The sequence below is a fragment of the Bos indicus genome, chromosome 26, assembly GCF_029378745.1.
Source record: "Bos indicus isolate NIAB-ARS_2022 breed Sahiwal x Tharparkar chromosome 26, NIAB-ARS_B.indTharparkar_mat_pri_1.0, whole genome shotgun sequence".
NCBI classification, from domain to species: Eukaryota; Metazoa; Chordata; class Mammalia; order Artiodactyla; family Bovidae; genus Bos; species Bos indicus.
In genome coordinates, this window is record NC_091785.1 from 33208303 (window position 1) to 33235479 (window position 27177).

Genomic DNA, 27177 nt, shown 5'->3' on the forward strand with positions numbered 1-27177 from the left:
GAACATTTTAAGCTGATGAGCTGACACTTGTAGAAGCAAATATATTAAATAAATCATGATTCGTTTTGGGGGCAAAGTCTGACTTACATCAACTCTGGAAAAAATGGATCTTAATGAGTGACAGTTGGGTGTTTTCTGTCACTTCCTGAGGTAATGGCCGCAAGCTGACATTGCTCAGTGGGTGTCTCATACTTCTGAACAAAAGTTTTTTGGAGTGAGATAGACAAGGTAGAAATCCCAAGGTGACTGGGAGGAATGTCTAATGAGTGGAAAGACATATTTACTGGCAGTCTGTATGTAAGCCGTGACAGTTGACAGGACTTGATTGTAACAAATATAGTTGATGAAGAAAAGGCTGACAGACCGAAAGAGGGGGCTGTGCTGGGGGGAGAGTGAGTCAAAAGCCATGCCTTGGCTGAACCCTGTTAATGGTAAGTTGGATACAAAGCTCAGAGTCATGAAAGGGAGCTGGGATCTTGCACTGATGTCTGAACACAGAAATGTGTCAGGCTTGCAGGAGCTGGTAATAGGTTCAGATGTGTTGACCTTTTTGCCCATAACTTAAGAAGCTGGGATTTCTGGTAGCATCTGGGGCCAGAAGATGACCCCAGCTCTAGGGATGGATGGAAACTCTGTGACTTTGGGGCCCAATATGCCCACGTCTCTGCTTAGGTGGGATTTGGGGGCATTCTTTATGGATGCCTCACCTGGGCAGCTACCGTGACCAAGAGCCACTGGGCTCTGGCCATTTTGCCCCAGTGGGCACCAGAGAGGATCCCATGGGGGTGGGAGAGAGCTCAAGCCATCAAACACTGTGCAATCGCCCTTTTTGTGGGCCCCTTACCCCCTTCATTCTGCTGCTCCCACCCCTCTTCTGCTCAATTCCTCCTCTGTGCCCCCACCACTGCCTCCCCCCAGCACAAAAGGAGTGATTGGCCTCGAAAAGGCAGAGCTGACTGGCATATTAAATGATGACACTTTGTAACTGACTGGTCAGGGCTTCAACAATCGGCTTGCCAATGAGCTCTGCACTTCTTCCCCCAGGCAAATGTCACACTGAAACTAAACAGGATCTTTTTTCATCCTACATGCTGTTTTCTATGCCACATATTATTTTAGAGTTGAAAATAGGCTAACTCTTTAAAATGCACAGAGCCTGCTGTACTTTCATCGTGGGCTCATTTTGGAGGAGAAGAGGCTGGCTGGGGAGGGATGAGGGGGTAGTGGGTAGAGTGTGTTGAGTGGGGATAAGGGTTTGGCCAACATCTTGACCTTGACTTTTTTATTGAATGGATGAATAAGTGAAGGTAAAAGAAAGTTTTAAAGACTGAAAAGTGGATGGAGGTGATTAGAGCAAAAGAGACTAATGAGCCATGAACCTCCTACCTCAAGAAAGGAAGTTGAATTGTTGTGATCGTCACTTTTCTTGTTTTGATTGACCAGGGCATGGCTTGCTTATCTTTGTGTTGATTCTGTGTTTGTGCTGTGATTTGGGAAATGGAGTCCATGCCTGTGGATTCTTCAGATCCAGGTAAAGTGTCAGATGCCTGACTTATATCGCCCCAATTAAATGGAAACTTCTTTCTAATAATTTTGGCTAACATGACCCGCTTTCTCCAGATTGGTTCTTGTTAACTTGATTCACTGCTTTGGGAGGAGAGCGTGGGTAAGACCACGTTGAATGGTGTCCTTCCCAGGCTGAGGGATGGGACCTGGCTCTGTGTCAGCTGTATGCATCGACTTCAGTTCAGTGAGTTAGGACTTCCCATTTGGACTAATGACTCCTGAAAATGTCTCCTACTTGGCTCAGTCAAGAGAGATGGGGAATTATGAATCACCCAGAAGTTAGGACTTCTTATCAATGGGAAAGCAATTTTTAGAGTAAGATTTGGGGAATGGGGGGAGATGGAAGATGGAGTGAAGAGAGATTCGTAGCTCAAGAAAAAGGATCTGATTTGAGATGAGCAGTTACATTTTGGGGAGAAATGAGACACAACTGTTCCTCTCCTCTACACCAGAGGCAAAGGTTTATCATTATTTATTTTCACTTTTTCTTGAGCAAGTTACTTTTTCTTTCTGAGCTTCAGCATCTTCCTCTGTAGAATAGTCATTAGTCTAGATAAACTTGGATGACTCTACCCCCAATCTTTTGAATTTCATGACCCACCAAAGCAGATTTCAGGGTTTCTGGCAGAAGGACATTTTACTTCCATTAGTAACATCCTCACGGCCAGCTAATCAGCCTGGGGCTCCAAAACCTTGAAGCCAGACTCAAAAGAATTTAGGGATGAGCAACCCACCATATCCACCCAAAGCTGAGACTTCCTGGTTTTGGCTCCCCACAGCTCATGTCCACCCAAAGATACACTTCTAATGCTGGTGTCTGCTGCGTGGCAGGCCTGGAAGCTCCTAATGAAAAGCACCTGAAGGGTGGTCTCCAGGAGTCGGAGGGGCCCACTCTTCTCTGGTAGTGGATCTCACAACTGTATTCACCTAAGAGGCAGAAGGGAGGGTCAGTACACCTGTATGTAGTCCTACCTTTCCTACAACGGGAAGGGAAAAACTTTTCTCAGGTCTTCTCTGGCTCGGTGATTTTTCTCTTCTCTCCAAGAAGAGTTTTCACAGGCTGATCCCACCTGCCAAACCCACTCCTCAGTGTCCCCTCTGCTGGGGCAGAGCAGTCCCGGCCGACATGGAGGGGCTTGGGTTCTGGCCTCTCCTTGGCTGATAATTAGCTGTGCAGGGAGTTCTTGGAGATTTCCATGAGTCTTAGTTTGCCGTGGGTCAAATGAGGGAAATGGACAAAAACATTATATATTTTTAATTGGTTACCTTACAAGGTTGTACAATGAAGCAAATCAGCTATATAATATATATATACACACACATTTATCCCTTCCCTCTTGGGCACCGCCCCCCATCTAAATCATCACAGAGCCCTGAGCTGAGACCTCTGTGCTATACAGCAGCTTCCCACTGGCTATCTGTTTTACAAATGGCAGTGCTCACAGGTCAGTCCCAATCTCCCAGCTCATCCCCCGTCCCTCTCCCATGTCCACGTATCTGTTCTCTACCTCTGCATCTCCATACTTGTTTACTTTTAATAATAATCTTTAAAGAGTGACTTTCCACCCTCAAACAGAACCCTCTCTAGAATACATATGTCTGTATACATACATATATATGTGTATATATATACATATATGTACATGTATACACATACATATATATACAAAACTGTAGGGCTCTGACTAAAGTGAAGGAGGGGCCCTGTCAACCTCCATGGTCCCCAGCGGCTGCTCCAAGCCATCTCTCCAGGGCCCCCAGCTCACAGAGAGCGGGAACACGATGTGTCTGGATGGCAGTCAAGGTCCCTCGGGCCTACCCCTGGGTCACACATGACTTCTCCTTACTAGCTGCCCTGGCTCATTCTGAGGAGAGGAGAGGACCCCTCTTACTGAGCCCGCAGGATCAGCGGTTAGAACCGTCTTTCTCTCCTGGGTGTTGAGAAGTCTGCAACAGGCCCAGCGCATTCTGGTTCTTTGCTTGTTGGCTGGAGACGGAACAGGATTTCTGTTTTAATCCCGTATCAGCATAGTTTAGCCATTCTGGATGTACGAGGTTGTCCCCTCAGCTCGTGATGTGTGAAGCAGGCACCTGGTGAATTAACCCTTTGCTCTCCAGGACTTTATCTTCTCCAGGGAGAGTGGATGGAGGCAAGAGCAGGCCTGTGATGCTGCACCTGGGGCCTCTGGTCTTCTGAAAACCCTCACCCTGGGGAACATCATCCCTTGATCTGGAAATCAGAGAGGTTGCCACCAGCACAATTCATCCAGGGTGACATGGAAGAAATGCCGGAAGTTGAAGGAATTCGGGACAGTGATGCCCTCCTCTATGCAGACAATTTGAATTCTCTTTAGAAGCCTTGGTAGCTGTGATTATGGGAGCAAGGGAGCTCTGAAACTGAGGCGTCATGTGGTTCCTTCCACCCTGAGCAGTGTGACTCTGACCAGTGGCTTCCCTGGTGTCTCAGCTGGTAAAGAATCCATCTGCAATGCCTGAGACCTGGGTTGGATCCCTGGGAGAAGGGAACAGTTACCTACTCCAGTATTCTGGCCTGGAGAATTCCATGGACTGTATTTTCAATTTAATCATAACACTAAGAGATAAACCTTACCAAATCCTTAATGAGGAGCCGTGCCTTGTACTAGCACTTTGCAAGGTTTATCCCACTTACTACTCACAGCAACCCTATGAGATGCATTTCTTATCATCCTTAATTTATAGATGAGGAAACTAAGACCCACGAAGGCCAAGAAAAACTGTCTACAATCACACAAGTACTAAAGTGTGGGGCCAGCCTGGGTTTCTGCCACCCCCTGATAATTCCATTTCCGGTCCTTTCTCAACTGCTATGCCTTTGGCACAAACACCGGTCAAGAAGATGGATTCTAATGGATTCCTGTCCTACTCAGACACTTGTTAGCGGTGCCGCCTGGGTACAATTCCTGCCACGTGGAATTGTTGCAGGAACACGCGAGCCATGGGAAGTGCATGTACAGTGCTCGTCAGCCATCCCATAATAAGAATGGTGGACACTTGGGCTGCTGACTGCGTGTCAGGCCCGTCTCAACTATTCTGAGTACATCATTTCATTGAAAGCTCACAATGGTTCTATGAATTATTTTATCCTCTTTTTTCTTGATGAGAAAAATGAAGCACAGAGAGGTTAGGGAATTTCCTTGAGATCACAAAGGCAGCAGCAGAAACAGATGTGAAGTCGAGAAGTCTGACTGCAGAGCCTGCCTCCGACCACTACTATGTTCTCCTTTTATGTTATGTAATGAGCTCAACACACATTTATGTAATATTTATTATGTGTCTAGCACTCTTCTGAGCACTGAAGCTACAAATGGTGAGCTGAAAATCAGATGTGGTTTCTACCCTCTTGGAAATTATATTCCAGATGGGAATAATCAAATGCATTCAAACGGTTGGCCTGCCCTCACTACATGAGGGTGTACTATCCTTTGCTGGGACTTTCTAGGTGGCGCTAGTGGTAAAGAACCTACCTGACAATGCAAGAGAAGTAAGAGACATGGGTTTGATCCCTGGGTCAGGAAGATACCCTGGAGGAGGGCATGGCAACCCTCTCTAGTATTCTTGCCTGAAGAATTCCATGGACAGGGGAGCCTGGCAGGCTATAGACCATGGGGTCTCAAAGAGTCGGACATCACCGAAATGACTTAGCATGCAGCACATATAATAAATGTAGAATTGCAACCATAGAAAGAGTTATGGAAGAAAGAGCATGGTGCTCTAAGAGCCTGTAAAAGGGGACTTGACCCAACTGGGGAGGACAGGGAGGACTTCCTGGAGGAAGTGACAATTTAGTTGTGATCCAAGGGATGAGTAGGAGTGAGGAAAGTAGCAGGTGGTGTCAATGGTGGGGATTGGGTGTGTAGAAGCATTTCATGCAGAGGGAACAGCATGCACGAAGGCTCCTGGTACGAGGAAGCATGGGAAGGTGTGTGGAGCATAGCGGAAGGCTATGCAATTTTCAAGGCCCTGTGTAAAATAAAAATATAGATCTCTTGTTAAAAAAATTAAGACTTGCAAAAATCTCAAGAATAGGATATGGGGCCCAATGTGGCCGCAGGTGTCACAGGTCCATGAAACCAGCCTTGGCTGGACAGAGCAATCTGGGGAGGCAATCAAGGCAGATCATAGAGCCCTCAGGGCCAAGGTCAGGATTTTGCCTTGCTGGATCTGTTTCTGCAGGGTCATTCTGCTGGGTAGAGAATCATTTGGAGGGGAGCCAGATGGGTGGCACTTAGCAAGGGGTAAGGGGCCAAGCAACCTGGGGAGGCCTGAAGGCTTCAGAGCTGAGGCGGGTGCTCTACCTCCCCAGACCTGGCCTGGTTTCTTTTCCGAGGAAATGGGAGAGTGACGCCCACACCCTTGATGACCGGAATGCGTGGGCAGAGATCTAAGCCATGGAGCTTTTTCATGGTCAATTGTGCGGGCCTTTTACAAAGGCTCTGCGACTTTCCCCCTGACCTCCCAGAGGCTGGTGGATGAGCGTGACTCCCTCCAGTGTCCAAAGCCAGGGGGTGGGGGCCCATTGTGTGTGGGAGTTTTTGAAGAGCTTTTTAAAAGGGAGACCCCAGAGCTGAGGACATTAAGAGCTGAATCCCCGAGCCTCCCTTCGTGTTCAATTCAATGCGAAATGGCTGCCCCTGTATATGTATGTATATATATATATATCTCTCCAAATAAAGTCACATCAGCCAGAACTGTCTCTGCTCCAAGCCACAGAGAACTTTTCTGAACCCCAAACTCAATGGCTTTCCTCCGACCTGGTGTGTTGTATGCAGACAGGCATTTTTACTGTAACGAATATAATAGCTCAGTTGGTTAGGAAAGCTGAATCCATGCCTGGATTCAGCTTCAAACACAGGTTTCAGGGGCAAATTAGCACCGACATCAAGTTTTGGATTTTATAAAAAGTGCCAGGTTGGGAGAAGAGACGCGTAATTGTTCCTGCAGCCGAGGGTGAAGGTTAATACTCTGGGCCTTGGCTGCCTGTGTCCGGGGCTCCCCTCCACCACACAGCACACTATAAAGACCGCCGGGCACACTGAAGCTCATTAGATTTTCTGTCTTCATAGAGCTCCCCTGGAACACCCATCCTGCCTTTGACGGCTGTAGTCAAGGACTAGCTGTGGATCCCTGGGTGTCGGAGACCCATCTTTCCCTTCCTGATGCTTCTGTCACTCTGAGGGACACCCCTGCCTCTGCCCAGGGGTCTCTAGATCCAGATGGCCAAAGACCCTGGTGTCTCTGGGGACCTCTCAGTTAAGGTTAATTACACAGACGACAAAGCATCGGTGCCTCCTCTCCGGGATGGTTGGCAAACTTGACTAGACTCAAAATGAACCTCTTTGATTCCATCTGCAAAATTAGATCAGATTTGATAAAGTAAAGATGTACCCTTTGAAGTATTCCCTATCAACATAAGTGCTAAGAACACTTGAGTGAAGGAATTTGAGCAGTTTTGAAAGCAGCAGCATAGAAACTTCAATGAGGATTGCAGCTAAGGGCATGCCCAGAAGGCACGGGACTAACTGCGTCTATCCTGCAGGCAATAAGCAATTGCTAAAGATTCCAGACTTCTCAAAGTTCAGAGTTCAACGCTCGGAAACTTTGTTGAGCTCATGATAGGCTGGGCTCTGTGGTTTGCATTCTGTTTTCAGAGGGTCTCAGAATCCTGGCTGCTCTTCTGTTTCTGTGCTGCCTCTGCATGATGGCACGAAACAAGGTTGTTTTTTTTTTCTCTTTAGCTTCCACACGGAGGAGGTATGCATTAAACCCTCAGCTGTTTTCCTGGGTATGATCCCTCCAGAGCTACAGGGCAGAACATCAGCGGGTGAAAAGTGTCTGTTTATCTAAATGAAAAGCAGAAGATCTGCATCGAAGCCCAGCTCCGTCACCATCTCACTGTGTGACCTTGATGGAGTCCTTCGGTGTGTCCAAATCCTAGCTTCTTCCTCCGGCTTCCACTTCAGCTACCAGTTACCAAGTCCCTCCTATGTGCCAATAATACCTGCCTCTCAACTGAACTGCACCCAAACCCCATGCTGCTGCTGCTGCTGCTAAGTCGCTTCAGTCGTGTACGACCCTGTGTGACCCCATAGACGGCAGTCCACCAGGCTCCCCCGTCCCTGGGATTCTCCAGGCAAGAACACTGGAGTGGGTTGCCATTTCCTTCTCCAACGCATGAAAGTGACAAGTGAAAGTGAAGTCGCTCAGTCGTGTCCAACTCTTAGCGACCCCATGGACTATACCCCACCAGGCTCCTCTGTCCATGGGATTTTCCAGGCAAGAGTACTGGAGTGGGGTGCCATTGCCTTCTCCACCCAAACCCCATGATTGAGCCCATACTAAGTGCTGGGGAGAAGATGCTAAATTACTGCGTGGTCCCTCCTGGTCTAGTGGGGCACAAAGAGACTTGAACTAGTGTTTTAATGGAAAGTGCCAGGAGTGGCCACAGGAAATTGTACCAAGTGCTGTAGACGCTCATCGTGCGTGTGTGCTAAGTCGCTTCAGTCGTGTCTGACTCTGCGACCCTATGAGCTGTAGCCCACCAGGCTCCTCTGTCCATGGGATTCTCCAGGCAAGGATACGGAGTGGGTTGCTATGCCCTCCTCCAGGGGATCTATCCCACCCAGGGATCAAACTGTGGTTCTGCACAGCAAACGGCTTCTTGACCAGTGAGCCACCTGGGAAGCCCTGTGGGAGCTCAGAGGGGGGAGCCATTCATTCTGCCAGGGGGCATCCAGGGAAAGCTCAGAAGTGAGCAGAGAGGACTGGAGCTGACGAGCTGGAGAACAAGAAAGCATTTTGCAATCTGTGGGCAGTTAGAAAAGGTATTCTCTTTTATATTCTGATTTCAGGTACTACAAAACAGCTTGCAATCTGCATTCTTTTCTCTTGGTTCGGACTGGATTGATGGTAATTTGGGAAAGCTCTAGCTTCAGAAGAACAAAGGGATGCAGTGAGGGTTTAAATCCAATAGTTGCTGTTGAGGGGAAATTAGTTTTTAAAAAATGAAAGTGTGTGGGAGAGGTCAGTGAGACTGAAATGGTGCCATCTGGGCAACCTAGATACTAAGGGCGGGTCCCGGGTGCTGTGTCCCTGAGTTCTCACCTGTCTTGAGGTGAGCTGAGGTCCAGATGTTGGCTTATTATGTTGAACAAGTGTAGCGGGAGTGGGCATTCTTGCCTTGTTCTTGGTCTTGGGGGGAAAGCATTCAGTCTTTCACCATTAAGTATCATGTTAGTATGTAGGTGTTTTATAGATGCTCTTTATCAAGTTGAGAAGTTTCCCTCTATTTCTAGTTTGCCGAGAAATTTCTATCACAAACGAGTATTGGATTTTGTCAAATGCCTTCTTTCTGCATCAGTTGAAATGATCATATGATTTTATTCTTTAGCCTGTAGATATGGTAGATTACATTGATTTTCAAGTGTTGAACCAGCCTTGCATGCCTGGAATAAATCCCACTTAGTCATGGTATACAATTCTTTTTATCAACTACAGGTTACAATGTGCTGATATTTTATTGTGGATTTTTGTGTCTAAGTTTATGAGGGACATTTGGACTGTCTTTATCTGGTTTTGCTATCAGGATAATACTAACCTTGTAAAATGAGTTAGGAAACATTTCATCTTCTATTTTCTGGAAGAGATTCTGTAAAATTGGCATTAATACATCATTTTACAGGCAGTTCTGATTGTCTTTGGTTAATCTTCTATACCCAACGAAGAGGTACCTTTTGATTAGTGTGGTAGGGAGGATGGCTTTGTACTGCACTCTGAAGCCAGGGGACCATAACCCAGGCTCCTGCCCACCCTAGCAGCTGTTCCAGTCTAACCCACCTTAACACGAGTGCTCCTTTATTGTGGACCCCCTTCAGAGTCATCAGTTCTCACCTGCGCTTTGACTTCTTCAGTGCATCTGGTACACTGTGCTGGATGTGAGGGCATTGTGTGGCATGTACCATGCAGCCAACCAGCTCTACCCCCAGACCCCAAATCCCTCTCTCTCCTTCCCCCTTCTCTATTTTGCTTCATCTCAGGTACTGAGTTGAATTTGGCACACTCCTCAGCGTGGGGCAAGATATCAGCTTTGGTCCGTGCATGGCACTCCCTTGCTTTCCAGTCTTCACCTCCATTCCTCTTCCGCCACTGCTGGTAGTCACGTAACGTGTTTGAGGTTATATCAGTTTCCTGTTGTTGCTGTAACAAATGACCGCACATGGGGTGGCTTAAAACGACACAAATTTATTATTTTACAGCTCCAGAGGTCAGAATCCCAAGGGGTCTCACTAAGCTAGAATCATCTGTTGACAGGGTTGTGTTCCTTTAGGAGGCTAAGGGAAGAATCTTTTCTCTTGGCTTTTCCAGTTTCTAGAAGCGCCTATGTTCTTTGGCTCTCAGGCCCTTTCCTCTCCAAAGCCACCAATGGCTGGCCTGGTCTCTCTCACTTGCGTTCTTCCACCTGCTCTCCCGCTCCCTTTCTCACTTACTAGGGCCCTTGTGATTATATGGGGACCGCTCGGATAATCTAGGATAGCTGCCCATCTCAAGGTCAGCTGACTGGCAACCTTAATTCCCTCTAGCCATATAACATGCCACATAACATGATGTATTCACAGGTTACTGGGATTTGGGTGTGGACAACTCTGAGAATCATTATACACATAAGACATGTCCTTAAGTTAGGTACGTGTGTATCACTGCAAAATAATGCAATGTTATTTTGAATGTGTAAGGGTTCTTTATTTGAATGAATGGACTTGGGCTACAGGTCTGATTCTTTAATGTTTACTCCTAAACTATGTTTTCAAGTTCTACCCATGTTGTGTATATAGATAGTACATTACCCCTAACTCCTACAGTGTATTCTATAATAGACTTCCCCCTTAATCTTCATATTCATTTCCAAGTGATAGACATGTAGATTGCTTCCAACTCCCCACTGTTATAGACAACGTGGTCCTGAAAGCCCATGCCCATCTGCACACAGACCTGGTTGCATTTCCTTAATTTTCATTAGGTAATGTTGGAGTGCTCCCCATAGTGGCTGCCCCTGTCCACATGCCCACTTGTCTGTTTCCCAGGCACTTTGGGCCATTTTTGGCTTTAGGCTGCCAGCTCCACCATTTCTTACCGGAAAAGCAGAAAGGGGAGGGAAATCAATATTAACTCATCGCCTACCACGTGACCTACTAGATGATGCGGAGTTGGATGCTTTATGTACTTCATCCCCTTTTGTTCTAGGGCGATCTGATGTGGTTGATATTACGGAAACTGTTCTACACACAAGAAAACTAAGGCTGAGAAAAATTAAGTTCTTAACCCAAGGTCTCACGTTTAGCAAGTGTCTGGTCCAGAATTGGAATCTAAGCTGAGCCAAGAGTCCCCTGTCAGTGTTCCCATCATGCCCTGGGCACACCTTACTCCCCATCTTCACAACAACGCTTAAGATAAATTCTCGGTCTGGGAGAGTGGTTAAGAGCGTGGGTTTCAGAGCCAGACTGTAGTTCAAACACTGGCTCCACCACTTGTTAGCCACATGATTTGGGGTAAAGAACCTGATTTCCTTAAGTCCCTGCTTTCTCATATGGAGATGGGTTTATGTCTATTCTTCCATTATGTTTGTAAAGCACTTAACAGTGTGTATTGCATAAAAAGGGTGCAGAAACTGTAGGTATTGCTGGGGCATCACACCTGTGCTGTTACCTCCACTCAGCCTCTGAGCTTCTCACAGGCAAAGATGTTCATCGTTCATCTGTGTACCAACTTCAGGGTAACTAGTACGGTATTTGCCATCAATAGCCGTTCGTTGAACTACTCAGCTCCAAACCTCATTCCAGCTAGGGAATTGGAGATTTCTACAGCTCTTGGTTTAGGGAACTTGGATCTTCAGGATGCTTATCAGGGTAAGGGAAGATGAGGGTTCCTGACCTCCATACCTTTAGTAATCTTTCTAGACCTCACTGCTCCCCTCTTTAAAATATCTGTTGCTCCTGGTCCCCATTGCTCTCTCCTGTCTATTCCATTTTTCAAATCTATCTTTTGCTCCCCTTGGGGGAACCCATGTGTGATTCCCCTCTGTGTTTCCTCCCTTGCTGGTGAGGTGGGGTGCACATTGCCATTGGCATTGCATTTTCTCCTCTGGAGGAAAGGAGCTCTGCACACCTAGTGACTTGCCTGTCAATTAGGCAGTTCTGCACCTGTGTGATTTCCTTGAGCGCTTAATAAAAATTGGGTGATTAGAGAACCTCAGGCAGCACTTTCTTAAATAGTCATTAAACAATCATTACAGATGAAAACAGCTCCAAGCGGCTGCTGAGAGGGAGTGTGTGGCTCCTAACAACATAATCCTTTTTCAAGTCAGAGCGAATGTGTAATCAAAGCACAAAAGGAAACAGTTTCAAAGTTCTGAACCTTCTCAGGCAAAACCGTAATACATCAACCAGCCTAAACCGGTGTCCAAAATGTTCAATGAGAGTTGACACATGGTGTAGTGTTCGAAGAAATTCACACCTCAGCCAGGTTTTGTTTTTCCTATCTCTCTTTTTAGGGATGTCATCACATTCCCTGGAGTAGGAAATCGTAATCCGCTTCAGTATTCTTGTCTGGAAAACTCCACGGACAGAGGAGCCTGGCGGGCTGCTGTCCACGGGTCTCAAAGAGTCGGACACAACTGAGAGACTGAACACAGCTCAGCACAGTCTTTCAAGTTTGGGTACTGCTGCCTGTCTTAGCGAAGCTGAAGTTGTGATGGAGATGGGTTATAACTTGATATTTGAAGTAAGTCCTCAGGAGGCTTTCTCAAGGCTGCTGCAGTTCAAAGGCTAGATCCAACATTTAAAAGCTGTGTGACCTTGGGGAAGTTACCTAATCATTCTGAGCCTCAGTTTTCTGCATTGTTAAAATGTAGATGACAACAGTGCCTGCTGTATAAAAGTTTTGTAAAAATTTACTTAGTGTTGATGAAATTTCTAACTCCTGTTTTTCGATGTGAGTGCTCCTGGAGTGAAAAGTGGGTCATTTAACTGTGAAGGCTTCTCTGCTCAAAGATAGCAACTCCTTCACACTCCACTAGTTATCAGACTTTAGGGTGCACCATTATCAAAGGGACTTGTTTAAAATGCAGATCCCTGGAGCCTACCAGAAGTTATTCCAATTCTGATAGGACTGGGTCCCAGAAACCCATAGTTGTAACAAGCAGCCAGGTGATTCTAATGCAGATAATTCAGAGGTTATACTTTGAAAAAAAATGAATTAGTGTTATTTAAAGACACCACAGGGAGAGTGGTGGCTCAGATGGTAAAGAATCTGCGCAATGCAGGAGACCTGGGTTGAGAAGATCCCCTGGAGGAGGGCATGGAAATCCACTTTAGTATTCTTGCTTGGAGAATCCCCATGGACAGAAGAGCCTGATGGGCTACAGTCCATGGGTTTGCAAAGAGTCGGACATGACTGAGCGACTAAGCACACACACACATGGAGAGCTAGGCTGATAGTCATATATATCTTAAAGTGACTAATTCAATCGGATTGCTTTCCTATCAACACCTCTAACAAGTCATTCTCAAGGCAATAGTATTTTTGATAGTTTGGAAGGAGAGGGGAGCAATTTTGGTCACTCAGTTCAGTCTCTCAGTCTTGTCCAACTCTTTGCGACCCCATGAACTGCAGCACGCCAGGCCTCCCTGTCCATCATCACCTCCTGGAGTCCACCCAAACCCATGTCCATCGAGTTGGTGATGCCATCCAACCATCTCATCCTCTGGCATCCCCTTCTCCTCCTGGCCTCAGTCTTTCCCAGCATCAGGCTCTTTTCAAATGAGTCAACTCTTTGCATCAGGTGGCCAAAGTATTAGAGTTTCAGCTTCAACATCAGTCCTTCCAATGAACACCCAGGACTGATCTCCTTTAGGATGGAGTGGTTGGACCTCCTTGCAGATTTTGGTCACTAGACATACCTGGAGAGGGGATATTCTCGAAGCTGCACCTTGGTCCATCAGAGACATCAGGAGTCCAGAAGGGACGATGGTGAAGTTGGAGGCTGTGGGAGACAAAACGGGGTTAAATCTCCAGGATTTGCTCTGCAGCAGAGACTACCCTTAATGCTACTGAAAACCTTTTTGAGTCCATTTGGTTGCCAATGGCTTTTTGAGATCAATGAGAACACTCTCTAATTTTGTCTTATGGTGGCTTCAGATGCCATTTAGCAGTGTACTGTGACGCCATTCATGGCTTCCCTGATGGCTCATTGGTAAAAACAAAAAATCTGCCTGCCAATACAGGAGACTCAGGTTCGATCCCTGGGTCAGGAAGTTCCCCTGGAGAAGGAAATGGCAACCCACTTCAGTATTCTTGCCTAGAGAATCCCATGGACAGAGGAGTCTTGTGGGCTAGTCTTGCTCTATCCCATGGCTAGAGTCCATGGGGTTGGAGTTGGATATGATTGAGCGACTAAACAGCAAGTGAGGTGGTTCACCAAAAAGCTCTGCCTTGGTGGATCCAGCAGGATGCTCTATAGGAGGCAACTGATAGCAGAGGTGTGGGCAGGGAAAGCCCCAGTCCTTTAGGCTTCAGGACGATGTCTGTTCCAAACATCCATTGGTAGATACATGTATTTTTCTCACAAGTGAAGAAAATGAAGACTTTTCCATCTTCCTTGTAAAATTACACAGTACCAATGCATATGTGATAAAATTAAGTTCATGTCTTGGATGAGTTTAGCTGATTGAGGGTATTGATTGGACCAGATCTGATCCTTGAGAAAAATTTTGAGAGCTGAAATTAGAGCTGAGATGATTAGATTAGATTAATATATATAACAAGAAAAGTTACTCCATTATCCCTCTATTTCATAGCTGAAGGAATTGATTTCATTTCTTTAAAAATTTTATTTCTGAGTATAAAAGCAATATATAGTCATTGTGGAAAAATTTGGGTATAGCCTTCAAATGGGCTTCCCTGGTGGTTCAGATAGTAAATCGTCTGCCTGCAGCACGGGAAACCCGGGTTCGATCCCTGGGTTGGGAAAATCCCCTGGAGAAGGAAATGGCAATCCACTCCAGTACTGTTGCCTGGAAAATTCCATGGTCTGAGGAGCCTGGTAGGCTACAGTCCATGGAGTCGCAAAAAGTCAGACACGACTGAGCAACTTCACTTTCTTTCACTGAGCCTTCAAATATATGGTCTAATATATTTGTAATTAGATTTATAATATATGGTATAATATATTTATATATATAACACACACACATGAAGATTTTTTATAAAATTGAAATGATATTGGAGAAGTTATTCTGTAGCTTGACTTTCTTTTTACTTATATTATGAAATTTCTCATTTTAATTTTTAATCCCCTATTTTCAGTGACTCTCTTGCAAGGCATCACTATTTTTAAAAGTGAATTTCTATTATTAGGGTTTAAGTTATTTTCATTTTTTCCTACTATACAGCATTGCTGTCATGAAAATTCATAATATAGATTTTTGTACACATTTCTGATTATTTCCTTGGGGTAAAAGTCTTAGAATTGCTGAGTCAAAGAGTCTGCTCAATTGTAAGGTCTTTGGTACATATTTGTCAGATTGCCATTCAGGAAGGTCATTGCAATTTTCATGTCTACCGACAGTCTAGGAGAGCACCCATTCCCCAGCTTCCTTGTCACCACCATTATTGATTTCTTTTAAAATACCTTGAGCCTCTTTAGACAACTCATATAGTCAGCTTATCATTCACCACCCAGTCTCCAAATGGTTGTCAGCTATAGTTTGGACGAAATTATGTGCGATGCCAGTTTTCTGATGTATGGACATGACAGCTTTATGTGGGAGCTACTAATCTTCTTGACCTGGAGGAATAAGCATTTAGAATCATCCTGCCCCCTCCGTGGTGAAGAATTAGGACACATCCACCATCTCCTGATTCCCCCTGGACACTAATCAGATTAAGCCATCCCTAACTGGGGCTGGAAATTCTTTATTTGCAGAGGGGTGAACATGCACGTAGACAGTGCCCAAAATAGCCTTCCCATCTTTAAACACAGGGACAGATGGAGTTTCAAGCAGGGTCAAGGAGAGTCTGACAAGAGTTTTATGGTTTGCCCACCTTCACCAAAGCTCCCCCATTTCCCAAAGTCCAGATTTTGGAATTAGCTTGGAAAAGGAATATTTATGGCCCCCCTTGGTCTGAGCGACTTCACTTTCACTTTTCACTTTCATGCATTGGAGAAGGAAATGGCAACCCACTCCAGTGTTCTTGCCTGGAGAATCCCAGGGACAGGGGAGCCTGGTGGGCTGCCGTCTATGGGGTCGCACGGAGTCGGACACGACTGAAGCGACTTAGCAGCAGCAGCAGGTGATACCCTGGTCCCCCCAGGGTATCACCAATGCCTCAGTGGTAAAGATTCCACCTGCAATGCAGGAGACACAAGTTTGATCCCTGGGTTGGGAAGATCCCCTGGAGGAGGAAATGGCAACCCACTCTAGTATTCTTGCCTGGAAAATCCCATGAAGAGAAGAGATTGGCAGGCTACAGTCCACAGGGGTCACAAGGAGTCAGACACCACCGAGCACACACACAGGCATGCATGGTCCCTCGAGAGTGCCCACATGGAAGCCTGCCCTCTCTAAACTGATGAGTCTTGGGTACCATGGTGGCACGAGTGGGCTGTGAAAGGGGATTACCACTCAGGACACGCTTTGCCCCTCGTCCCTAGGAATCAAAGCCGAGTAAGGCAGCAAGTACGTGCATCTGCCCGTGATACAGAAAGTTAGCCCAACCTGGCCCTCCTGAGAATGCCTTGCTGTCCTGAAGCTAGGAGTGGCAGATTAACACAGAAGGGGTCCTGCTTTCCCCTCTGGTTTTGGATGCATGAAAGCAAGCAAGCATCCAAGTCTCCTACTTGAATATATTCCTGATGCCTGGTTGTTCCACTTAGTAGACTGGAAATTCGAGTCAGCACCTGCTGGTCAGCAGGGGAGAGAGGAATGAGACTGGGCCGTGGGTGGTAGGGCCTGGGGAGAGGGAGGGCAAGTTCTAAAGTGCAGAAAACAGAAAATTGTCTGCTTCAAGTCAGGAAGTAGGCAGAGGAGACCTCAGTGCAGAGTCAAGAGGCCTGAGTTCTAATCTTAGCTCTGCCCCAACCCCTGGGGGGATGCTGTGTGACCTCAGGTGAGTCCTGGGACCCTAGGGGCCTCATTGTCTTCAGTGGTCAACAGAGGACATTGCAGGCCAATTTAAGGGTCCTGAGAGCGTTGACTGTCTAAGCATGGGAAAAAGGGAGGAGGGAAGATTAGGACAGCAGAAAAGGAGACCTTCAGGGCAGTGCTTCCCAATGCACATGAAGATAATACGGTAACAGCCCTGTGGGGACACTGCTTTCTCAGGCACAAGAAAGGGATGCTTGATCACAGAGGAACTGAGTCCTGAAAAATGGTGCCCACCTCCAACCACATTCCAAACACAGAAACTAGACTAAACCAGGAAATAAGGGCCAGATAATCCACCTGTGCTTGCTCCTAGCGACTCTGATGGCCTTTCGGGAAATAGCAAATTCTTGCACAGTTTTTAAAGTCCCTGCCCGCTGCTGCTGCCTACCAGTGAGGGTGGGGTGGGGTGGCCAGGAAATAAGATCCCTTGGGAAGCAGGGAGAGGGGAGCCCAAAGTCCACGAGCCTTACTAACTATTCGTGTTTCCATCGGAGATCACCCTTAAATCACCTCCCTGTCTCCCATCCCAGGGATCTGCTGGGGCAGGACTACTTCTCCAAGCCACAGGCTTGATTAAAGGAATCAAGCCTTTCATTTGGGGTCCTGCCTGTCTCTTAGGCTTTTCCTATTTTGTCATAACCATCTTTTGAATGTGCCGTTTTTATTTTTTTCCATCCACCCCAAGCAACGGTGAGGTAACCCGGCCGAGATAATTGCTGAACACCTGCAAGACGCAGGCCTGGTGCCGTGAGCACGGAAGAGCCCGGGTGAGGCTGGAGATCAGCCGGCCTTCCCGCCCCCGCCTCCTAGACACCTGCGGAGGCCTGTCGCTTGGGACGGGAGGGTCGATTAGGGCGCTTGTAATTGAGATGGGGTGAGGGAGTTTACGATGGCTCCAGAGTGGGAAAGAGGGAGCCGGCTTAGATGACAGGAAACCGTCTCCTCCGCTCGGCGGAGCAGATTGAGAAAGCGGCCTGGGTAGTAATGGGGTTAGCTAATCCCTGATAGTAAGAAGGGAAGGAGAGGCCGTCATCATAATCACGACTAATGGATTCCAGATGGAGAAACAGAATTGTTCTCATTAGCATGGTTGTGCGCGCGTGCACACACACTCACACACTCACGCACACACCCGGAGAGACCCATTCCACCCACATCCCTGACTTTGATAAGCACTGTCAGATAAGAATAGCCCACACCGCGAAGGTAGGTAGAGAGCCTTGTCAATTATTTCTTCCCCGTTCCGCCCCTCCCCCTCCACAATATCCGTGCATACGCAATGATTTCATTAACCTCGAGACTCCTGCAGATGAGTTGAAAACCCAGCTTACACGGCCAATTAGTTGGCAGCGCGTTCCGCACGCTGTATGGAAGTACCTTTCTCTTCCCCTTAAATTCCGCCTGACTTTTCGGCTGTATTTCATAAGTGTTAATGTAATGTTGCTGAAAGGAAATATGGCCAAGGCAGGAAACTTTCCCCCCACTCTCTGGGATGCAGCTGTTCGTTTGGTTTGGGTTGTTAATTCAAAACACTCCCAGGTGCCTATTTCATATTATCTCTTGTTTAGAACAAAATAAAATGAAACTGTCAAAACCTTTCTGCCTCGCTGGGGCCTGGGCTCAACAGCCGGGTAAAGAGACCAGGGCAAGGAAGCAACTGCCCACTCCCCTTTTCTCAGTGAGTAGTGGGCACCTTCCAAGTGAGGCCCCCCACCTGCGGCCAACCTGCCTGCCCTCACCAAGGTCTTGTTGAAGGCCTGCTTTGGACTCCATTCCCACCCCAGGCCCTTTGCTCCTAGCCTTCCTCTCCAGAACACGGTTTCCACTTTTCAGCTCTCTTGCAAAGCCTCCTGTCTGACGCTTTCCCTGGGTGCCCTGGTTTTGCAGTTTGAGCATACAGTAAGTGCTCAATAAACGTTGGCCATTATTAATATTTCTACTTCATGAGTTGTTTGGTGCTCATGAAATATTGAATAGAGTGAGCACTCTCAAGTGGCTTTCCTACGATTTGCATATATCCCGGTATGCTATTTGTAGCCAGGCACTTGCTACTGGCTAAGGAAGTCTCCCTACCGAGGACGTTTATCTTCTCTGCCATCTGCCCTCAACCACTCCATCCTTGTGCCAGAACCTGGTGCTGAGCGAGGCTGGGAACCAGAGGAGGGTAGGGCAGATTGTGGCTGGGGTTCCTTGCTGGAGCTCCAGGGGTCCTCCCTGGGAGAAGTACATGTGGCTTTTTGGAGCTAAACTCTTAGCATGTTCAGTGATTCCTTTTTAAAATCCAAAGCGACCTCCCATTCCATGGAGGATAGCTTCTTCGGGTGACTTTATTGTCACAGTTGGAATTTCTGGGGCTGGGTTAGGTGGTCCCAGGGACAGTGGATGGCTGACACCCCCTCTTAGTGAGAAATTGTTTCTTACTGACTCAGAAACACTCTTGCCCAAATTCCTTGGTCCACCTGGGTCCTCTGACCATGGGGATCCCCATGTATCCCCAGGATGGCCCTGGCAGACCTTGGTCTGCTCTTACTTGATGGGAAGGCAGTGGGCTCAGTTCGCTTACTCGGGAAAGGCTACCCTAGTAGAATCCCATGTCCATGCTCCACACGGGCCCCTTGTTCTCTCTCTCTCACTCTCTCTGAAGTCCCTGGCCTCCTTTCTGTGATACATTGCAAGCAGGAGAAGACTGGGGCCAATGTAGCTACAACCAGGCTCTGTAAATGAGAGAGATTGCTGGAAAATGAGGTTTCAATAGATGGCAGGCTGGAAATGCTAATAACCCTTTGCTATTGTTGTTGTCAGGTCCCTCAGACCCAATGCCTGCACTGGTCCTTAAACTGCCCAGAGACAAGGAGCATCCGTTCTCTGGCGGGGGAGGCTTCGGGCCGTGCTTAGAGAACACGTTTTATATTTTGAGCCACTTTTTCTGTATCCTGAGGTCTGATTGATTCTAGGTGCAGTCTAACATCTTGGCCTGAGATCCTGTGGCGAGTTGGAGGGACTTAAAGAAACAATTCAGACCCCAAACCCCTTGTTTTTAGAGACTTGACCTTCCATCTGTTGACAATCAAATATTGAACCTATTAAGAGTGGCAGGTCCCCAAGCTGGGAGGAAGGAAGGAATTTCCCAGAGTCCCCAGAGACAAAGGACCTTTTGACTACACCTGGGGGTGAAGGGTGGCCAGCTCAGGTCACAAGAAATTGGGGATCAGATGAGCAGGAGAACAGCTGGGGAGTTGGGGGCCGGGGGTCCCCCTCCTGAGTTCTGATTTGCCTAGTAAGGGGGAGAGAGGGGGAGCATGTAATAGAGAGGGGTCAGCCATGAGAGATTCTGGAATTCAGATGAGGGGCCCCTTGCCTCCCTGTGCTCTGAACCTGTGCTTTTCCAAGGTCTGCGTGCCTGCTTCCTGCACTCGACCTTCAGCTCCTCAAGAGCAGGGGCTATCTCCATCTTCTTTGCATGGCTGTATGACCTGGCTAGAAACAAATGTTCATGGAATAGATAAGTGGAGAGACCCAGAAAGGGGGCTGTTTAAAGTGGGGCTCACTCTTCGGGTGCCTTTGCATGAATTAGGAAAACTACCTCCCCTGAAGGCAGAATCTGCCCAATGGACACGTGGCTGGATGGGTGAAGTCCCTTCTGTCTTGGCTACAAGGCACAGACACAACAGTGGTCATCCTTAGATTTAAGAAGGGGGGCTGATGTCCCGGGCCCCAGACTTTAAGACATCCTGGTCTGTGTCATGCTGGGTGAAGGTCTCTTGGGGAAGCAGGAGATGGCCAGAAGGCAGTGTCCCCCCTTGGGGGGCAGTGCCCCTCCAGCCCTTAAGGTCTGCGTGAGGGCAGTCTCTCCCAGAAGGCTTGTCCAATGTCCTCTTCTAGGACTTTCCCTCTGTCCCACCCCTTTACACTGTCCTTTTAGGAAATCTAACCCCCATCGAGGCTCTCTTTGATGTCTCTAGCTAGAGAGCTCACAGTCGTCTTCTGGTTCACACAGACCTGGGTTGCAATCGTGGTTCACCCCTTACCCACTGTGAGCCCCTGGGAAGATGCTTTAATGTCACTGAGGCAAAGTTGCCTTAGCCACACAGTGGAGAGGTGGCGAGGTTCTGTGAAGGTGTATCTGCAAGGCCCAGGACAGTGTTAGATGTAGAAGTTCTTTCTGAAGGCTTAATGAGTCTGTACCAGAGGAGATGGTGGTCCCTGGAACCCACTGGGAAGGGTTCCTGCATGACCACTTCTGTAGGTTCCATTTCTCAGGGTGGCCTTTATAGCAATCCTTCTGGAACAAAATCCCTAGTGTGCTTCCTGAGTGCTCGAGTCATTGGCCCCACACAGACATCTCTGGTGGATGGGGCAGGATGCTCCCCAAACTTCAGCAGTTCCTGCAATCAGGTGTGGCTATGGGAGTGGCTAAAGCCAGCTGGTCCTGTTCAGGCTGGGTCCCTTCCTATGGGTCTTGGTTCACTCAGTCCAGTGATCTTTTCATTATGTTAGGAAGACTGCTGCTGCTGCTGCTGCTAAGTCGCTTCATTCGTGTCCGACTCTGTGTGACCCCATAGACGGCAGCCCACCAGGCTCCCCCGTCCCTGGGATTCTCCAGGCAAGAACACTGGAGTGGGTTGCCATTTCCTTCTCCAATGCATGAAAGTGAAAAGTGAAAGTGAAGTTGCTCAGTCATATCCAACTCTTAGCGACCCCATGGACTGCAGCCCACCTAGCTCCTCCGTCCATGGGATTTTCCAGGCAAGAGTACTGGAGTGGGTTGCCATTGCCTTCTCCAGTTAGGAAGACTAGAGTTATCTGATTTCATGAAAGGAAGTGAGTTGAAATTTACAATGAAGATATTGGCTCCACACGAAGGAAACTTTGACTCATAGTCGTGCTTCATCCAATAGGGCCTTAGGAAGCCTGTGGTCCTCCCCACTTTGCTTTGCAGTTGAGAAAAAGGGACTAGAGAGGATAAAGCCCAGTATACTTTCTATTACATCTCAGGGCCTCCCTTGACCGTGAGATTAACTGTAAACTTGCCCAGCTTGGGACTGTCTTATGGGAATTGGAAATTCCATAGCAGCCCATGTCTGAGATTCTTGAGGGGTTGACATGTAGGAAGACCCTGCCCAGCCCACCCTTATGACCATAGTTATCTCCCCTTCTTCTCCCTGCTTCTAGACCATCTCTAGCCTTCACTTACAAAGACACCACTTTTACTCTTGTTTCTAGGTACTTGCTCAAGATAACACAGAGCTGGGACCCTGAGAATAAAAGGACCCAGTGTTGACTGGAGGCCCATCATGTGATGGACATCACCCTGGGTTCCTCATATGCCTGAGTGTTCTCACTTATCTCCCACAAGAACCTCAGGGTCGTTTGAGAATTGTAATGGACGCCTACTGAATGAATGATTGAATGGATGACTGAGTGTTAATTGCACGCCTTCCTTTTTAGTCATTTACACACGGCCCGTATCTTTTGCATCTCTCTGTAGAATCCTGTTCTTTCATCACTTCTCTGTTTTCTTAAACCTATGGTATACATTCAGAATGACCTCACCGAATTTCGGTGAGGATCCACCGAAAGAACTGCATTCGTGTCCCTGTTGTCTAAAAGGAAGTCAAGAATCCAAAGCTCAGAGTACAAAGAGTAGACTTCGTGAATTTCTCAACTCGAGCCCAAAACCCTAGCGTATAAACAGTAATCTGCGTGTTTATATTCTTAGCTTTCCGGAGAGACTGAGGGGCAGGGAATGTGTGATTCTTGTTCCTTCTTCATGGGAGTCACATTCTTGTCAAGCGTGCAAATGGAAAATAATCCTATACTCCAGCAACAAAGCAGAATAACATGCCGTGTCTGGGTAAGAATTTGTTTCTATTTCTCTCTTGGCCAGCTGTTTGTATGATTTATCCCAGGCACTGAGTGACCCTTCCTGTTTCAGTTTATTCAGCTGTAAAATGGGGCTATCCTGTGTGCGTAGCTGGCTTCCAGGCTAGGAGTTTTAAAAGAACTGGCCATTTCAGCTGATCTTGGATGGTGCCCTGGGAATGTGTGCAGGGGAAAAAAAATGAGTTGACAAGACTTCAGTGCTCATCTTCTCTGTTCCAGCTTCATACCTGATCTTCCATTTCTTGACTCAATTTCTCAGACAGCACACTAGGAATTTCATTCCCTGAAAAGGCCTATCCGAAGACCTGGATCTGCCATTACCATTTCTTCACTTGCAAAATGGAAACAGGAATAATTCCTAGCCTACTTCCCTTAGCTATGGCTGTAGAAAATGAAATGAGTTGGTAGATAGGAAAGTGCTTTGATTAAGATTAAGTCTTACTCGGAGAAGGCAATGGCACCCCACTCCAGTACTCTTGCCTGGAAAATCCCAGGGACGGGGGAGCCTGGTGGGCTTCTGTCTATGGGGTCACACAGAGTTGGACACGACTCAAGTGACTTAGCAGCAGACAAAGTTAGTCACAATGACAACAGCACCCACTGCTCGTTTTGCTACAGTTTCTTTAGTTTGTGACTCGCTTGAAAATAAAAATTTTGTGGTTCTGTTTATCTGGTTTACATTTTGTGATTTACTTCTCAATTTGGCACGGGCAGATGGTTCAGGAGCATCCAACTATTTTAAACACATATTGTTATTATTTCCCAAAGCCCTAGTCTCTGGCAGTTTGAAATGTCGGTCCAAGTTCACCTAAAGCAAAAGTATTTAGTGACATCAGAGGGAAGAGAAGCTTTTCATCAAGGTGGGCCTGGGGTACAGGAAGGAAAGGGAGACATAAGAAAGGAGGAAGAAAGTGCCAAGTAGCATAGCTTGTCTGTGGAGTCAGGCCAGGGATGAATTAATCATGACATGCTGGAAAAAACCAAACAAACAAAAAAACGCCACACCACACAAAAGGGCCTGGCTTTCATTTTACAGTCAATCAAATGGCAAAGCAACATCAGGCCTCCTTACGATGAGAAAATCAAATGTTTCATCTGGTCGGGTCTGCAGCGAGTCAAGAGGAAGAGGCTGTGTAATGACCAAGCTTGTCCGTGACCATTTGGCTTGTAGTGATCGGCACAGCCTAGGACCTTGGGGAGAAAGAATCTGGGGACAAGTGGGAAGCCACACGCAGGGACCCGTGCTCCATGTGGTGTAAACGGCCAGGACATCTGGGCACCTCATGTTCTTGTACCTTCCAGTGGGGAAGAAACAAGGCCTCTGAAAGATGAGCTAAGCCTGGGGAGCGAGTTGGAAGAAGCAGCAGATGATGAAAATATTTAGATAGTGCAGCGTCTCCTCCAGCAAGGGCAACAGGGCTGGATGGCTTGGATCTCTGCATAGATGAGAGGTTTGCATTCTTTCTAAGGCAGTGTGGTCCCGCTCCATTCATTCTCTGGTGATGGCAGGCCTGAGTGATGGGGCTGGTGGTAACAGCAGTAGCCGTGTGTGGGGTGTCTGTGGCTGCCTGGAGGAACCATTTGACCAGTTTCTGTCTGGGGCACACGTGCTTTTTCCTGCTCTCTCTTTGGAAACACAAACTGCCTTCCATGCCATTGAGTCTGCATCAGTCCTAACACTGCCTCTTCCTGGCCACATGATTGGTTAAGGAATTAGCATATGGCCTAAGGCTGACCAATTGAAGTCCTTCCCTGAAACTGATTTATGGATCCTAGAAGAAGGCTTCCCAGGTGGCGCTAGTGGTAAAAAAACCTGCCTGCCAATGCAGGTAGACAAAACAGGTGTAGGTTCGATCCCTGGGTTGGGAAGATTCCCTTGAGGAGGAAATAGAAACCCACTCCAGTATTCTTGCCTGGAGAATCCCATGGACAGAGAAGCCTGGCAGGCTATAGTCCATAGGGTTGCAAAGAGTCAGACACGACTGTAGTGAACTTAACACACACAGGAGAAGGAAACTGGTCCTCCTTCTGGAGGGATAACTAAGCTCTGATGCAGTAGTTTTGGAGCTTTCGGAATATCTTTCCAGTTTTGTGGAGAAATCCTGTCCACTGCAGGAAAGAACTGATCAATGTACAGAGAGAAGCAGAGCTGAGAAAGAGCCTAATGACGTCATTTGAGCCCCTGGATCCAATCATGATTGAGGCCAGATGCACCCTTACGTTCCGGGTTAAATGAACCCAAACATTTCATTTGGGTTGAAAGCTAATTTGAGCTGGGTTTCTGTCACCTGAACCTGGGTAGTCTGCAGGATGGGGTGGGGGTGGGGTCAGGGGTGAAGGCAGGATTGAGCAAATAAGAAACCAAAGAGAGAAAGGAAGGGAAGGGGAGGGGAGGAGGCATGATTCCACAGCCCTCTTTAGGGAGGTGGGAACCTGCTTCAGTCTTCTGAGGCTGTAGGAAGCCTGGCTTCTGAGAAAAAACACTCATTGTCAAAGGCTGATCTGGTCTATTTGGGGGATCAGCCTCATGGCTCTTGAGATGTGAGCATCCACATACATTCATGTCCCCTCCCCTGCCTCCATCAGGCCACTCTTGGGTCAACCAAAAGAGACCCTTTAGTAATATCATTAGTTATGGTGCTGAAGTTATGAAGCTTGGGCATTAGATAGACTTCGATTTCTAACTTTAGCCCTTACTAGCAGAACAGCCTTGGGGAGATTACCTAAGCTGTCTATCCTCAGTTTCTCTGCCTCTAAAATGGGTCTAATAATTATATCCATCTCAAAGAATTGCTGAAGAGCCCCATCAGCCAATGCATGTGAAGAGCGTGTACCATGACCAGTCCATGGGAAACACCCACTAATAATGCTACTCAATTTCTTGCATGGGCAATGGTGAAGTAGGTCATAGGACTCCCACACTATAGATGAAAACAGAACGGTTTAAAGGAGGAAGGTGATTTAGAATGTGGGAGAAGCACACTCGGACACCATTAAGATTTTCTTAAGTGACATAAATTTCAATAAAAAGAGAACATGTGCTCAAAATAATTGAAAGCCAGGGCATGAAGAGAGAACTGTACTTCTGAGTCCACAGCAGCATTATTCATAATGGCTAAAACCTGGAAGCAATCCAAGTGTCCATTCACCGAAGAATGGATACACACCGTGAGTCCAGGCAGTCCTCCATATCAACCAACTGTGCATGGAAAATATTTTTTAAAAATTCCAGAAAGTTCCAAAAAGCAAAACTTGAATTTGCCACACTCTTTTGGCTACCTAGATAACATTTACATTGTGTTTACATCTATGTAGCATTTACGTTGTACTGGGTATTAAGTAATCTAGAGATGATTTAAAGTATATGGGAGGATGTGCATAGGTTGTATACAAATACAATGCAATTTTTATAAAAGACTTCAGCATCTTTGGATTTTGGTATCTCTGGGGGTCCTGGAACCAATTTCCCACAGATAGATAGATAGAGATTTAGATTATTAAAAAGAAGGGAAATGCTGACCTATGTGGCAACATGGATGAGTCTTGAAAATGCAATGTTAAATGAAGTCAGTCAGTCACAAAAGGACAAATACTGTATGATCCTATTCATATGAGGTATTTAGACTAATTAAATTCATGGAGACAGAAAGTAGAATGGGGGTTGCCAGTTCTTGGGGGACAGTCATGGGGAGTTATGGTTTAACACGTACAGTTTCCATTTTGCAAGATGAAAAAGAAGTTCTGTGGTGGGTGGTGATAATGGTTGGAAAACTATGTGAATATATTGATGCCACTGAACTATACATTTAAAAATGGCTAAAATGGTAAATTTTGCATTACATCTATTTTTCACAATTGTATTTATTTAGTTGATTTACAATGTTTCAAATGTACAGCAAAGTGATTCAGTGAGTCACTGAATATATGTATTCTTTTTCAGATTCTTATCCATTACAGGTTATTACATGATTTTTTAAAAATTACATGATATTGAATAGAGTTCCCTATGCTGTACAGTAGGCCCTTGTTGTTTATTTATTTTATGTATAGTAGTGTGTATCTGTTCATGCACAACTCCTAATTTATCCCTTCTTTCCCTTTCCCCCTTTGGTAACCATAAGTTTGTTTTCTGTGTCTGTTACCACTATTTTAAAAAGGAACTTAGAGTCATGTCTAGTAGTAATGCATTTTCATTTTAGCAAAAAGATAAAAATTTGGTATATGTGTGTTGAGCAGAGAAAAAAGGATGACTGTATACCAAATTGTTTCCAGTGCTTTTTTGTCTGTGGGGTTTAGTGGGACTGGAGGGGTCAGGTTACTTTAGGCACTTTATTTTTTTAAATTAATTTATTTTAGTTGGAGGCTAATTACTTTATAATATTGTAGTGGTTTTTGTCATACATTGACATGAATCAGTACTTTAGGGACTTTGCTGCTGCTGCTAAGTCGCTTCAGTCGTGTCCGACCGTGCAACTCCATAGACGGCAGC